The sequence below is a fragment of the Mastigoproctus giganteus genome, chromosome 12 (genome assembly GCF_048544385.1).
Source record: "Mastigoproctus giganteus isolate SK-2022 chromosome 12, ASM4854438v1, whole genome shotgun sequence".
Lineage (NCBI taxonomy): Eukaryota > Metazoa > Arthropoda > Arachnida > Uropygi > Thelyphonidae > Mastigoproctus > Mastigoproctus giganteus.
In genome coordinates this window covers 156,634,839-156,647,892 of record NC_143586.1, presented here as the reverse complement: position 1 = coordinate 156,647,892, position 13,054 = coordinate 156,634,839, and the positions used below count along the sequence as shown (strand labels likewise).

The following is a 13,054-nucleotide window of genomic DNA, read 5'->3' as shown; positions in this document are numbered from 1 at the left end:
CATACTGTCCCCCCTTCTTGTGATCAACACCAAACACTTTCCCACTTCCTTGAAAGCCACAGGAAAATGTTCTACAATTGTTGGACCGCTTTCAGTTACTTTAAAGAGAGGGCGCTGACTCTCTTTAAAAATTACAGTTGTGAATTACAGGCTCTGAAAAAGCGATGTGTTTGCCTTTTATTTACCTAATTTCTTATTTTATATTGTACTTTTATATTGTAACAACGGCTGCAAGATTCGTTTGAATCTTGCAGCCATTGTTTTTGTATAGAGTAGTAGGGAATTCAAATTTTTAATTGTGGTAACTAGGCAGCTCTAATGTATAATTATATAGCGTAATACGCATCACTGCATTTAGGATTTTATTAGATAGCGTAGTATTGACAATTGTTTAATTAAATTTATCGATCTTATTAATTTAAAATATCATGCCCCAAACTAGAGCAGCAAAGCAACACGCACAAAGTGGCAGGAGTGCTGTGACTCGGTGGGGGAGGGCAATTCTCCAACACATCACAGCCTAAAAAAAATGCGCAACTTGTGAAATGTTTGCCGAACTCTCTGGAACGGAACATGATCTAGCCAAGGAGGATGTCTTTGTGTGCCAGGTGCAGAGAGTGTCTAGAAATTAGGCATCAACTCAGCGTTCTACTGGGCATCTATGAAAGCTTGAGGTGTAGGGTAGATGCCTTCGAAGAAATTAATGAGGGGCCCGTCAAGCTCTCAGCTGCCCAACTCAATGCCAGAGCTCACTCCTGGGCATCAGGCAACACAGCGGCAATCAACAAGGCAGAATGCGCTGGTCCCAAAGGAACTAGTTATTATTGGTGACTCTATTGTCAGGGAGATGGGGAATATATTGTGTAAAAAGGATAGATGGAACAGGACCCGGGTATGTCTGCCAGGGGCAAAAGTTGATGACGTTGTAAAGCGCATATTATCTTTTAAGGGCACAAAATGTGATATTGTTGGTGCCAATGACATTAAGAGTAGGAGATCTGCAGATTTACTTAACAAGTACAGGTCAATGTTACAAAAAAGTCGTGAATCAGGGTTAAATTTGAGTGTCTGCAATTCTGCCCAGACACGATAGGAGGGAATACATGATGAGAGCCTTGTCAATCAATTTGGCCCTGGAGGGAATGTGCAAGGCTCAAGGGATAGAATTTTTTTTCAGCATGGTCTGTGCTTGTTAACAGGAGAGACTTCTTCTACAGGGATGGGATACACTTAAATAGAAAGGGTGCAAGAATATTTGCTCATGCTATTGAGGCAGTATTAGGTGGGTCGGAAAACTGCTAGCTTGGTGGGATTCACAGACTAAAAGATTAAAAGTAGCCGCAGGCAGAGGTGAAGGTGATTCTTTCACAACTTCCACTAGAATAGGTAGCAACCTGGAGCGAGGGGTGCTGGGGGTTTCAGGGACTGATGGCAGTCATCGTGAAACAGGTGGGTATATGGGATGTGTTAGTGTAACTAATAATAAGGATAGGTACATGTATACCAATGCTAGAAATATAGTAAATAAATTTGATGAATTTGAAGTGTTAGTCAAGACATCAAAGGTGGATATTATTGGGATAGCAGAGACGTGGTGCCACACAGATATAAGGAATGCAGAACTGGAATTTGGGGAGTACAATGTGTACAGAAAGGATAGACAGAATAGGAAGGGAGGAGGTGTTATGCTGTTAATTAAGAAAAACATAATATCAAAAGAAGTGCATTCAGTTGATATAGATGAACAGTGCACTGTTGAGTCAGTTTGGTGTGACATAAGCACTGAAAAAGCAAAAATAAGAGTAGAAGTGTGTTATAGGCCTAATGACTACAATGAACAATTGTACAGAGAAATAGTGGGCTAGTAAATCAGAATGTCTTATAATGGGGGATTTTAACTTCCCAGATATTGACTGGAACTTGTGGGTTGGTCACTTACACATTAGTAAGATTTTGTGGATTTTATTGGATTGTTTTCTGCAGTAGCATGTTCGAGAGACAACCAGAGAGGGTAATACTCTTGATCTGGTTATCGGCAGTGATCATTTGTGTATTAAGAATTTGCAGATAAAGGAACCACTAGGTGGCAGTGATCACAGTGTACTGATGTGGGATTTACTTAAAGATATAATTACCATCGGGGTTAAAGGAAAGGGTTTTTTCTTCCGTAAAGGTGAGTACAGTGGTCTCAGACAGTTTTTAAATTCTGTACAGTGGGATCAACTGACGATGTTACCAACAGTAAATTCTAAGTGGGAAGCATTTAAGGAATTAATCATGGATGCTACTAAAAGTTTCATACCTATTAAGAAATATTGTTCAAGGTTTATGCCTAAATGATTATCAAATGAACTAATGAAACTCGTGACAGAGAAGAAGTATGCATGGGATACATATAAATTATCAAGCGACTCAGAAGCCTATGGCAGATATAAGCTAGTCTGTAATCACGTCACAAAGGAGGTTAGGCAGGCAAAGGCTGATTACGAGAAATCTTTGGCAAAAGATGCTAAGAAAAACAACAAGGATTTCTTTACTTATATAAACTCTAAAAGGAAGGGGATGAATCTGATTGGTCCACTTTATCAATGGTTCGACTGTTGATGATCCTGCTCCGAAAGCAAACAAACTGAATGAGTATTTTGCATCTACATTAACACATGAAGAATTATTAAGGTTTGAAAATGGCAGAAGAGTATAAAATTGTAGCAGGGTGCTTAATGATTTTGTAATAACTGAGAGCAAAGTCAAGAAGAAATTGTTGAAGTTAAACATAAGAAAGGCACCTGGAGTGGATGGGATCTGTCCAGTTATATTAAAAGGAGGCGGCAAAGCAACTAAGCAAACCCTTAGCCATAATTATGAGAGCATCCTTGGACTCAGGGGAGGTCCCCACAGACTGGAGATGTGAAAATGTATCCCCAATTCACAAAGAGGAATCGAAGGGTGACACGGGTAATTACAGACCAGTTAGTTTAACTTCTGTTCCGGGTAAAATAATGGAGTCACCGGTTAAAGATGCATTGCAAGATCATCTAGACAAGACTGTAGCAATAATTCAGACACAGCATGGGTTTGTTAAGGGAAAGTCTTGTCTGACAAATTTGATAGGATATTATGATGTGGTTACAAAGGAACTGGATGCAAAAATAATTTTTTGATCTGATTGTGAGGTGTATAAGGCCTTGAATGGGTTGAGCACGCTGAATTCTGATGGGATCCTTCCACTTGTTCAGATTACGAACCTAAGGGGGCATAAATTGAAATTAAGAAAAGACAGATGTAGACTAGATGTGTGGTAATTTGCCTTTAGCCACCGGGTGGTTAATTGCTGGAACAAGCTTACATCTGTCGTGGAAGCTGGTAGGTTAAATAAATTTAAGGAGGAACTGAACAGGCATCTGGAGGGAAATGGTGTTTTTTTTTTTTTTTGGCTGATGCTGAATAAGCTCATACACTTGCTTTCTTGCATCACATGCCACTACTACTTTGAAGTCAATGCAAAAGAAAACAGTCATTTCAGAGAAGAAAACACATTAAGATGTTTTAAAATGCAGAGTTTGGATAATAATCTTTTTGCATGTAATGCAGTGTCCACTCCTTAGTCATGACCCCTAAGGAGTGGAATATAATGTAATCATAATTTTTCTGCATAAGAAAGAAGATAAATTGGAAATTATAGACCAATTAGTATGTTGTCTCACATCTACAAATTGTTCACAAGGCTCATTACTAATAGATTAGAAAGAATACTTGATGAGAATCAACTGAAAGAGCAAGCTGGCTTTAGGACAGGATTCTCAACTATGGATCACCTTCACATAATATTGCAGCCAATGGAGAAAGCAAATGAATATAAAACACCATTATGCCTGGCATTTGTGGATTATGAGAAGACATTTGACTCCATACAGAATAAGTCAATGTTTCAGGCACCGGAAAGACAAGGCATAGATGTCCCGTACAAATGATTTTGAAGAAAATATATGAGAACTCTACTTCCTTTATTAGACTAGACAAAGACAGTGGCAAATTTAAAATTAATTCAGAAAGGAGTTTGACAAGTAGACACCAATATCTCCAAAGTTGTTTACTGCTACCCTTGAAGCTTTCAGAAAATTGGACTGGTTGCAGAAAGGAATCAACATGAATGAAAAGTACCTAAACCATTTATGATTTGCAGATGACATTGTGGGCATAAGCCATGATCCCAAGGAATTAGAGGAAAATCTTAATCAGTTATGCAGAGTTAGTAAGGATTTCGAACTAAAGATGAATATGGCTAAAACAAAAGTAATGAAGAACAAGTATGGCATACAAAGGGATATAATCATTGAAGGAGCAGTAATTGAAAAGGGGGATTTATATGCTTATCTGAGACAAGTCGTTAGCTGTAATAATGATAAATAGCCGGAAGTTAAGAGAAGAATAAATTTCAGATAGATGGTGTTCGGGAAATATAGTTACATACTGAGGAGCAATATCTCAATTTGTCTGAAACATAAAATAATAATGAACAAGTGTATACTCCCCACCATGACTTATGGGAGCAAAACTTGGGCACTCACCAAAAGAATGGAAGAGAAGCTGAAAAACTACACAGTGAAGGATGGAATGAATTATATTAGGAATCACTATTGGATAAGAAGAGAAACACGTGGATTAGGCAGCAAACAGAAATAAAGGACATTCTTATCAAAACTAAAAAACCGAAATGGTCTTGGGCAGAGCACGTAGCTCGAAGACATGATGACAGATGGTCTAAGAAAGTAACAGAATGATACCCAAGAGGAGCTAAAAGAAAACCTGGAAGACAGTGGAAATGGACAGATTAAATTCACGAGTTCTTGGGTAGTAAATGGTTGGCCATTGCATAAAACAGAAGGAACTGGAAACTTGCTGGAGAGGCCTTCACCTTGCAGTGGATTTAAAATGGCTGATGCTGATGAGTTAATCATCAGCACCGAGCAGCACTTCTTCAGAATGACTTAGTTATACTTTGGGGATGGTCAGAAAAGTAGCAGCTGTGTTTCAATTTAGCAAAATGCTAGGTTGTAAACTTGGGAAATAGCAACCCAAAAATAATTTATACACACCGACCAGGCTATCTAGGGAGGTAAAGCACCTGCCTGGCAACCCAAAGGTCGTGGGTTTGAATCCCGCCTCGGGCTTGGATCAAAGTACTGCAAAAACCTTGGGAGGTGCATTATGGCCACATTATGGCCAACAACTACCAAAAAAAAAAAAAAAAAAAAAAAAAAATTATACACTTGGCGGGGTTGAATTAATAACAGTAGAGAAAGAAAACATATTGAGAGTTATATGGTCAAACAAAGTTCTCAGTGCAATATAGACTGGTTGCAAGGAAGGCCAGTGATGTTTTAGAATATATGATTTATCAAATATTCTTGTGGAAATAGGTCATACCATTGTATAAGGTAATTGTAAGACTGCACTTGAATACTGTGTTCAAGTATGAAGACTGCACCTAAAAAAAAAAGACTTTGCTTCTTGAAATGGCACAAAGACAGGCAACCTGCTTGACAACGTCTGCAGAAGGGTGCAACCATATGAGAAATGACTGAATATGTGAACTGCAGAGCTTGCACCTTAGAACTTGATTAAGGTCTATAAGGCTCTGAAAGGAGTTATTTAAATTAATGAAGGAGAAATTTTTGATATTATAAATGAATTTTAAAACCAGAGGCCATGAGTTCAAATTACTAGGAAAGAGATTTAGACTGGATTGTAGGAAGTTTTCTTTTTGTCAGGGAGCTGTTAATTACTGAAATAAGTTTCCTCTATGGGTAGTTAAGACTGACAGCTTGGGTAAATTCAAAAGTCAGCTGGACAGTTACCTATAATTGACTGGAATTTGTGGGTTGGTCACTCACACACTAGCAAGGCTTTTATGGATTTATTGGATGATTGTTTTCTACATCAGCATGTTCGGGAGGCAATTAGAGGGGGCGCCTCCATAGCCAGGTGGGAAGGAGCAGCAGTGCGTAGCACACGCTTCTTGATTAGACCGGGGTTCTAGCCCGTCACCACCAAATACAGAGGATGCGGAAAGATCAGGGAATGACCACCGCATATCCCGGAGCAATATGGCATTAGTTGCTAATGGTCCTAAAAACCAAATAACAACAGCAACTAGAGGGAGTATTACTCTTGATCTGATTATGAGTAGTGATTCTTCATGCATTAAGAATCTGCAGATAAAGGAATCACGGTGTGCTGAAGTAGGATTTACTCAAAGAGGTAACTACCAATCAGGGGTAAAGGGAAGGGTTTTTGCTTTCGTAAAGGCAACTACGATGGTCTGAGACCAGTATTTAAATTCTATACAGTGGGACCAACTGATGATGTTACCAACAGCAAACTCAAAATGGGAAGCATTCAAAGAACTTATCTTGGAAGCTACTAGGCTTTACATACCAACTAAGAAATATTGTTCAAGGTTTAGGCCTAAATGGATGTCAGATGAACTAATGAGACATATGGCTGGGAATAAAATGCGTGGGATACATATAAATTAATGGGTGACACGAAAACCTATGATAGGTACAAGCTGGTCTGTAACCAAGTCACAAAGGAGATTAGGCAGACAAAGGCAGATTATGAGAAATCCTTGGCAAAGGATGGAAAGAAAAACCAGAAAAGAATTCTTTACCTATGTAAACTCTAGAAGAAAAGGGATGAATCATATTGGTCCACTGGATATTGATGGTTCAACTGTTGATGATCCTGCTCAAGGGGCTAACAAACTAAACGAGTATTTTGTATCTACATTTACACATGAAGAGTTATTCAGGAAGGGGAATGCTAGAGATGAAGTAAACTCTGGCAGTGAGCTAGATGATTTTGTAATAACTCAGAGGAAACTGGAGGAGAAATTTTTGAGGATAAATATAAAAAAGGCACCTGGGGTGGACAGGATCTATCCTGTTATATTAAAGGAGGCAGCAAAGGAAGTAAGAAAACCCTTAGCCATAATTAAGAGAGCTTCTTTGGTCTCAGGGGAGGTACCCATAGACTGGAGAAGTGCAAATATGACCCCAATTCACAAAGGAGGATCAAAGGCTGACACAAGTAATTATAGACTTGTGAGTTTAACTTCTGTTCCAGAAAAATTAATGGAGGCACTGGTTAAAGAAGCACTGCAGGATCATCTAGACAAGACTTCAGTTATAGCTCGGACACAGCATGGTTTAAACTCACAAGTCTATAATTAACTCACAAACTCCCAAGGCAGCAGTATTCCAATCTGGAAGACTGCTGCACAGATTGGAGCAGTGTGGCATTGGAGGCAAATTACTGTTGTGGATAAAGGGATGGTTGAGGGGAGAAGACAGAGTGTGTAATCAATGAACACTGCTCATCGTGGACTAATGTTATTAGTGGAGTCCCCCAGGGTCCAGTGTTGGATCCATTGTTTTCTGTATTTATAAATGATATTGATGATGGTATATCAAGCTTAATGTCCAAGTTTGCAGACGATACAAAGGTTGGCAGGGTTGTTAAGGACACTACTGACAGTATGCTGCTGCAACAGGATCTGGAAAGGTTGAGCAGATGAGCTGAGAGGTGGCAAATAAAGTTTAACATTGACAAACGTAAAGTACTACATATGGGAAACAGTAACCCCAGAGTAACGTATCTGTGGTACTACACTGATATTGGTAGAGAATGAAAAGGACCTGGGGGTAATTGTGCAGGCAGATATGAAGTTTTCTGAGCAGTGCAGACGGGCTGCAAGAGTAGCTCATGGTGTCTTGTCAATGATATACAGAAATTTTTCTAGCAGGGATAAGGAGGTGATTATTCCCTTGTACAAGGGTCAGGCCATACCTTGAGTACTGTATACAGGTCTGGAGGCCTCATTTCAAGAAGGATGTAGAGCTGCAAGTACAGAGAAGGGCAACAAGATTAGTGAATGGGAAAAAAAGGTTTCTCTTACGAAGAAAGGCTTAAATTTTGCAAATTAGTATCTGGAGGCTAGGCACTTGTGAGGTGATCTGATAGAGGTGTAAGAAGCCTTGAATGGTTTGAGCATGCTCAGTGCTGATGGGATTCTTCCTCTTGTTCAGAATAATCACCTGAGAGGGCATAAGTGCAAATTGAGGAAAGACAGATGTAGGATAGATGTGCGAAAATTTGCCTTTAGCCAGTGGGTAGTTGGTTGGTGGAACAGACTTCCATCCCTTGTTGTGGAAGTTGATAGCCTAAATAAATTTAAGGCTCAGCTGGACAGATATTTCAAACGAACGGAGGGGTGAAATGGGAGTGGTGTGTGTGTGTTTTTTTTTTTTTTTTTTTTGCTGTGCTGCATAAGCTTGTTTTTTTTGGACATATTTCAAACGAACGGAGGGGTGAAATGGGAGTGGTGTGTGTTTTTTTTTTTTTTTAAGTTGTTGGCACATCAGCTTTTGTGGCCATAATGCACCTCCCAAGGTTTTTGCAGTACTTTGATCCAAGCCCGAGGCGGGATTCGAGCCCGCGACCTTTGGGTTGCCAGGTAGGCACTTTACCCACCCAGCTAGCCTGGTCGGCTTTTGCATCATTTGCCTCTACTAATGCTATGTGAGGTGGGAAATACATAGGAAGTTTTTTCTGTTTGATATATTTTTTTTATTGTGTTTGGCTAGTGTAGAAAGAGCCAGCAACTTCCTTGCACTATATGACTAATACTACTACCTTGTAGTATTAGCACACCTAGAGAGTAGAGTAATAATGGCCCATCGTAGGGGGGGAAATCCAACATTTCAAACTATAACCTATTGATTTGCAACTTATCCTTTTACTTTTTGGTATTCTGTCAAATAACCAACCACTATGGAAACAGACTTTTGTGACACAGTATATTAATAGTTTGTTAACTGATACTGATTTAACATTGTCACTAAATACTAAGTGCAAAACAATAGTGTATAGAGAATAAATTACACAATAGTATACTTTATTCTCTGTGTACATTGAGTCTTGACACTCTATTTCCCTGGTCACTAATGTGCCAATAAACACCAAGCTTTGTCATTACAATTAATTACTTGGCTGTGTTCAGCGCCAGCTGAAATGAAAGCAAATGCAATATAAGTAGATGGAAGTCCAATAAGAATGTAACACTTTTAGTGAAACTTATTTTGAAGTCACAGAAAGCATGCAGCTGAGGCCAGTGAATTTCACATTGAAAATCATACAAATGTTGTTGTGATTCATGACAAATGTTCCTAAGAAGTGCACTGATCATCCTAAAGATTTAGAGCAACACTTCTGGTGTACTGTTTTCATCCATTCCCTGAATTTTCTCGTCCCATAACAAACTGAATGTTTTTCTCCTTTTAATAAAAGTACTCTTTATCTTATCATGCTACACTTAGCAAACACCATAAAGCTTACACTTGCAAACTTTTTGCATATGATAAACTTGACTCTGTTGATAATGTACTTGTCATTCTCATTGTAGAAATACCAGAATAGCCACAACACTGCTGCTGTTATGAAAATTTGATATTTTAAAAATCAGTGCCTTGCCTGGAGACTTTTTTAGATTCTCTGACATATCCTTGGTTGTATAACCTAGGATATGATAATATAACAGTGAACCCAGAAAGCGGTGCTCTACAATGCTTTCTTTGTCAATAAATTAGTAGTAACACAATACGTGCAATGTAACAAAACAAAATTGGCAGCTTATAACCTGCTTCATAATGTATAATTGTACCAACAAAGAGTGCGGTTATATTTCAGCAGAAACCTTCGATTTAATGGACTTCAAAAACAACACAGCCCAGTGAACCAAACTTTGTTTCTAGGAAACCCAGTGATATACCTGAATGGTATTTACCATCAGTCATACTATTTTAATTAACAATAAAGTAAATTTAACTTGGCTAATGAGGAGGCTGGCTTTGCTTTCATTTATTATTACAGCATTGAATGATCAGATTGAAAAACAGAAATAAGCTCTAGGAAGCATTTTTGTTCTCATTTGGAGTTGAACTTCAAAAACTTGTAAAACACTGAAATAACTTGAAATGCTGTACCTAAGTTGTTTAGAGTTACTGCTGTAATGGAGGAACTGTAAACACAAGAAATTTCATGTATCCTGTGCCCTTTACAAGATTGATGCCACAGAGAGCAAAAGAGCCAGGATTTTCCTGGTCTTCTTGGCTGTATAGAATTCTGAATAAGCTAAAATTATTTAGTCTGAAGGAAAATTTCAAGTTCTGCTCCATAATAAGTGCAGTAAACTACAATATTAAAACTAATATTTGTTTTTTTTTTCTATTTCATAGTACAGCACTTTTTCATAACATTGCAACAACCTCGGGTGCTCACAACATCTGGTGAGTATGGGCTTGACACACCCAGGGTCCTGAGCTGGATATCATCATTCTTCTCTTCCTTGGTGATTCCCTTCTATTTTATCTCTCTCTCTCTCTCTCTCTCTCTCTCTCTCTCTCTCTCTCTCTCTCTCTCTCTCTCTCTCTCTCTCTCTCTCTCTCTCAGGGTAACTCAAAGAAATTTTTTTGGCTGGTGCAGCATAAGCTTCAGGCTTCCTTGCACCATATGACTGATAATAATAACTGTTTTTCTTCACACTTTTTTTTTTAATGAAAACACAAAAATGAAAGGTATTAGAACCTATAGCACTTAGTACCATACATGGGTTTAAGGTTAAGAAGATACTTGTTAACATTAGATTTGAATTTTTGGAAGACTGATTTTCAGGAAATGTGTGAAGGGAAGTTATTCCAGAAGACAGAAGCTGAAGGAATAAATGAGGAAAACAAAATTGGTTCTCAGAGTTTAAAGTTGGGTAGTTAAAGCATGCTGACTGGTTGTGGCATGTTTGAGAGAGAGAAGCTAATTCAATGCCCATGGAAGTATCTATAGAAAAGACATCCAGCAGAAACAACATCTATGAGTGGGAGAGTGAAGAGAGTGATGTGAGAGAGATGGGTCATTAATTAACCTTACTGCCCTCTGGTGCACTATGGCCATAGTTGCCGATGCGCCCAAGAAATTCCCAAACAAACAAACTTACTGCCCTCTTTTGAATGGAATCTAGAAGTCAGAGAGGTTTTGGGAATACCTTATCAGATGTGGAAACAGTGTTCCATGGTAGGGCACATATGAGATTTTTACAGAGCGATTAGCTGTTTAAAAGAAAATTAACACTGAGAGCAAAAGAGAAAACCCAGTTTTTTAGATGCATAGGAAAAAAATATTTGATGTTTTTATGCCGAGAGAGAGAGAGAGAGAGAGAGAGAGAGAGAGAGATCCAAGCCAATTGTCATATGCAACATTCTTATCTTGAATAGCCTTAGCATATTTATTGGAAAACCAAGGCATTTCCAATAAATATGCTATGCTATATAAAAGATGATTTTAAGGTGTAGTGTGGAATGATTTCATCCTTCCAAGAATAATTTAACTGACACAATCTGAACAAAGGTTGACATCAGATGATTTAAAACAGTAATCCAACCAAAGAAAAGAAAAGAAATCATGCAGATCATCCAATTTTGCATTCTTGTAATGCCAGACAACACGAGGTTGAGATTGGCCATGAGAGAAAGGCCCACTGGAGAAGAGACCAGGTTGTGATCTGAGGTGCCTAGAGGACCCTACTACGTACATGATTAAGGTGAGGTGCCTAGAGTGCCACTCACCTCAACCATGTACTTAGTAGGGTTTTTGTGAGAAAAAGACTGTGTTGGGTATGTGGTTAGGATTGTCTGTTATTCAGGTATATAAATGAACGATGTGTGCGAGACCATTAGTAATTTCAAAAGCTTCAGCATCTTGATCAGCTGGGTCCATATAACTAGAAAATGGAAGCAAACTAGAGTTGGGAATATTAAATTCATCAAGGAAAATTTCCTCACCATTAGGAAAGTTGGAATGAAGAAAGTCACATTTCAAAGAGAGGAAGTCAGTTTCAAGTGATTAGTGGAGTTGGGAGAACTATAGAGGCAACAGATGAATGTGACAAAATGTGGTAAAGAGATTAAGTATTTGACGGCGAATATCAGAGTGGGCATATGCACAAGTACCACCTTTTTGGAAGCAAAAGAAATCACACAGCAAATAATTAGGACAACTCAAATGAGCAGTGATTGAATCAACCAATAATTTGGATTCTGTCAGAAAAAGTACATGGGGGGCTTGGTAGACTGTAAATAGAAATGGGCACCTGAGATTGGCACAGACCATGTATATTTGTAATTTGTACTAATAACAAATATACATGTTTGTTATATTTGTCATTATACAAATATAACAAGCAGAAAAAAAAATATACAGAAAAAAGCTGTTTTCATATTACTTTTTTTATGTGCTTATGTAATTCTTTTCATATGTGTGTGTGCATACACACTTAGTGATTACTGAATTATGACCACATACCTAATTACTTGTTGAGCTACATTTGCATGACTATTCAAATAGCAGTAACAACTGCTATTTGAATAGTCATTGACCCCACTAGATATCTGACGATGTCCATAGGGATCTGCAGCCATGCAGCCTACAAGACTTTCCATAGGGTTGGAATAGATGACAGTTGCATGTCTGTACACAATGCTTCCCTTTCCAAAACATCCCACAGGTGTTTTCCTGGCCAGTTTTTGTCCAGGAAAAAGTGTAATATAGCAGGGTGCACATGGTGAAATGTCGGTCCATGGGCACCAGAGATCTTACTAGCAAAATATGCCCCAAATTAAGCAACTGCTTGCCTCCCTGGATGGTGAGCACCATGCATGATGGGTACACACATGTTGCTTGCCCCACACACACACAATGGCATCCATTGGCATGTTGCACTAGATATTTAGACTTATCTGATCAGCACACTCATTTCCAACCTTCCAGTACCCAACCAGCATGTTGGCACCACAGCATTCACTATAAACAATGACTGACATTGAGGAGAGAGTGTCTCTTGAGTTGTCTGCTGTATAAACCCATACATCTGAGTGTACAGTGCATGAACATTTGGGATACTGTTCTTGCATTCCATTACTGTGTGTGTAAACAAGAATATGAA

The 13,054-nt window shown here is 38.6% G+C and overlaps 1 protein-coding gene across 1 annotated transcript in view; it reads left to right on the top strand.

Moving 5' to 3' along the window:
* LOC150077534 (low-density lipoprotein receptor-related protein 2-like) overlaps positions 1–13,054 on the top strand; it is a 496,886-nt gene that overhangs the window by 392,480 nt on the left and 91,352 nt on the right. The window lies entirely within an intron of this gene.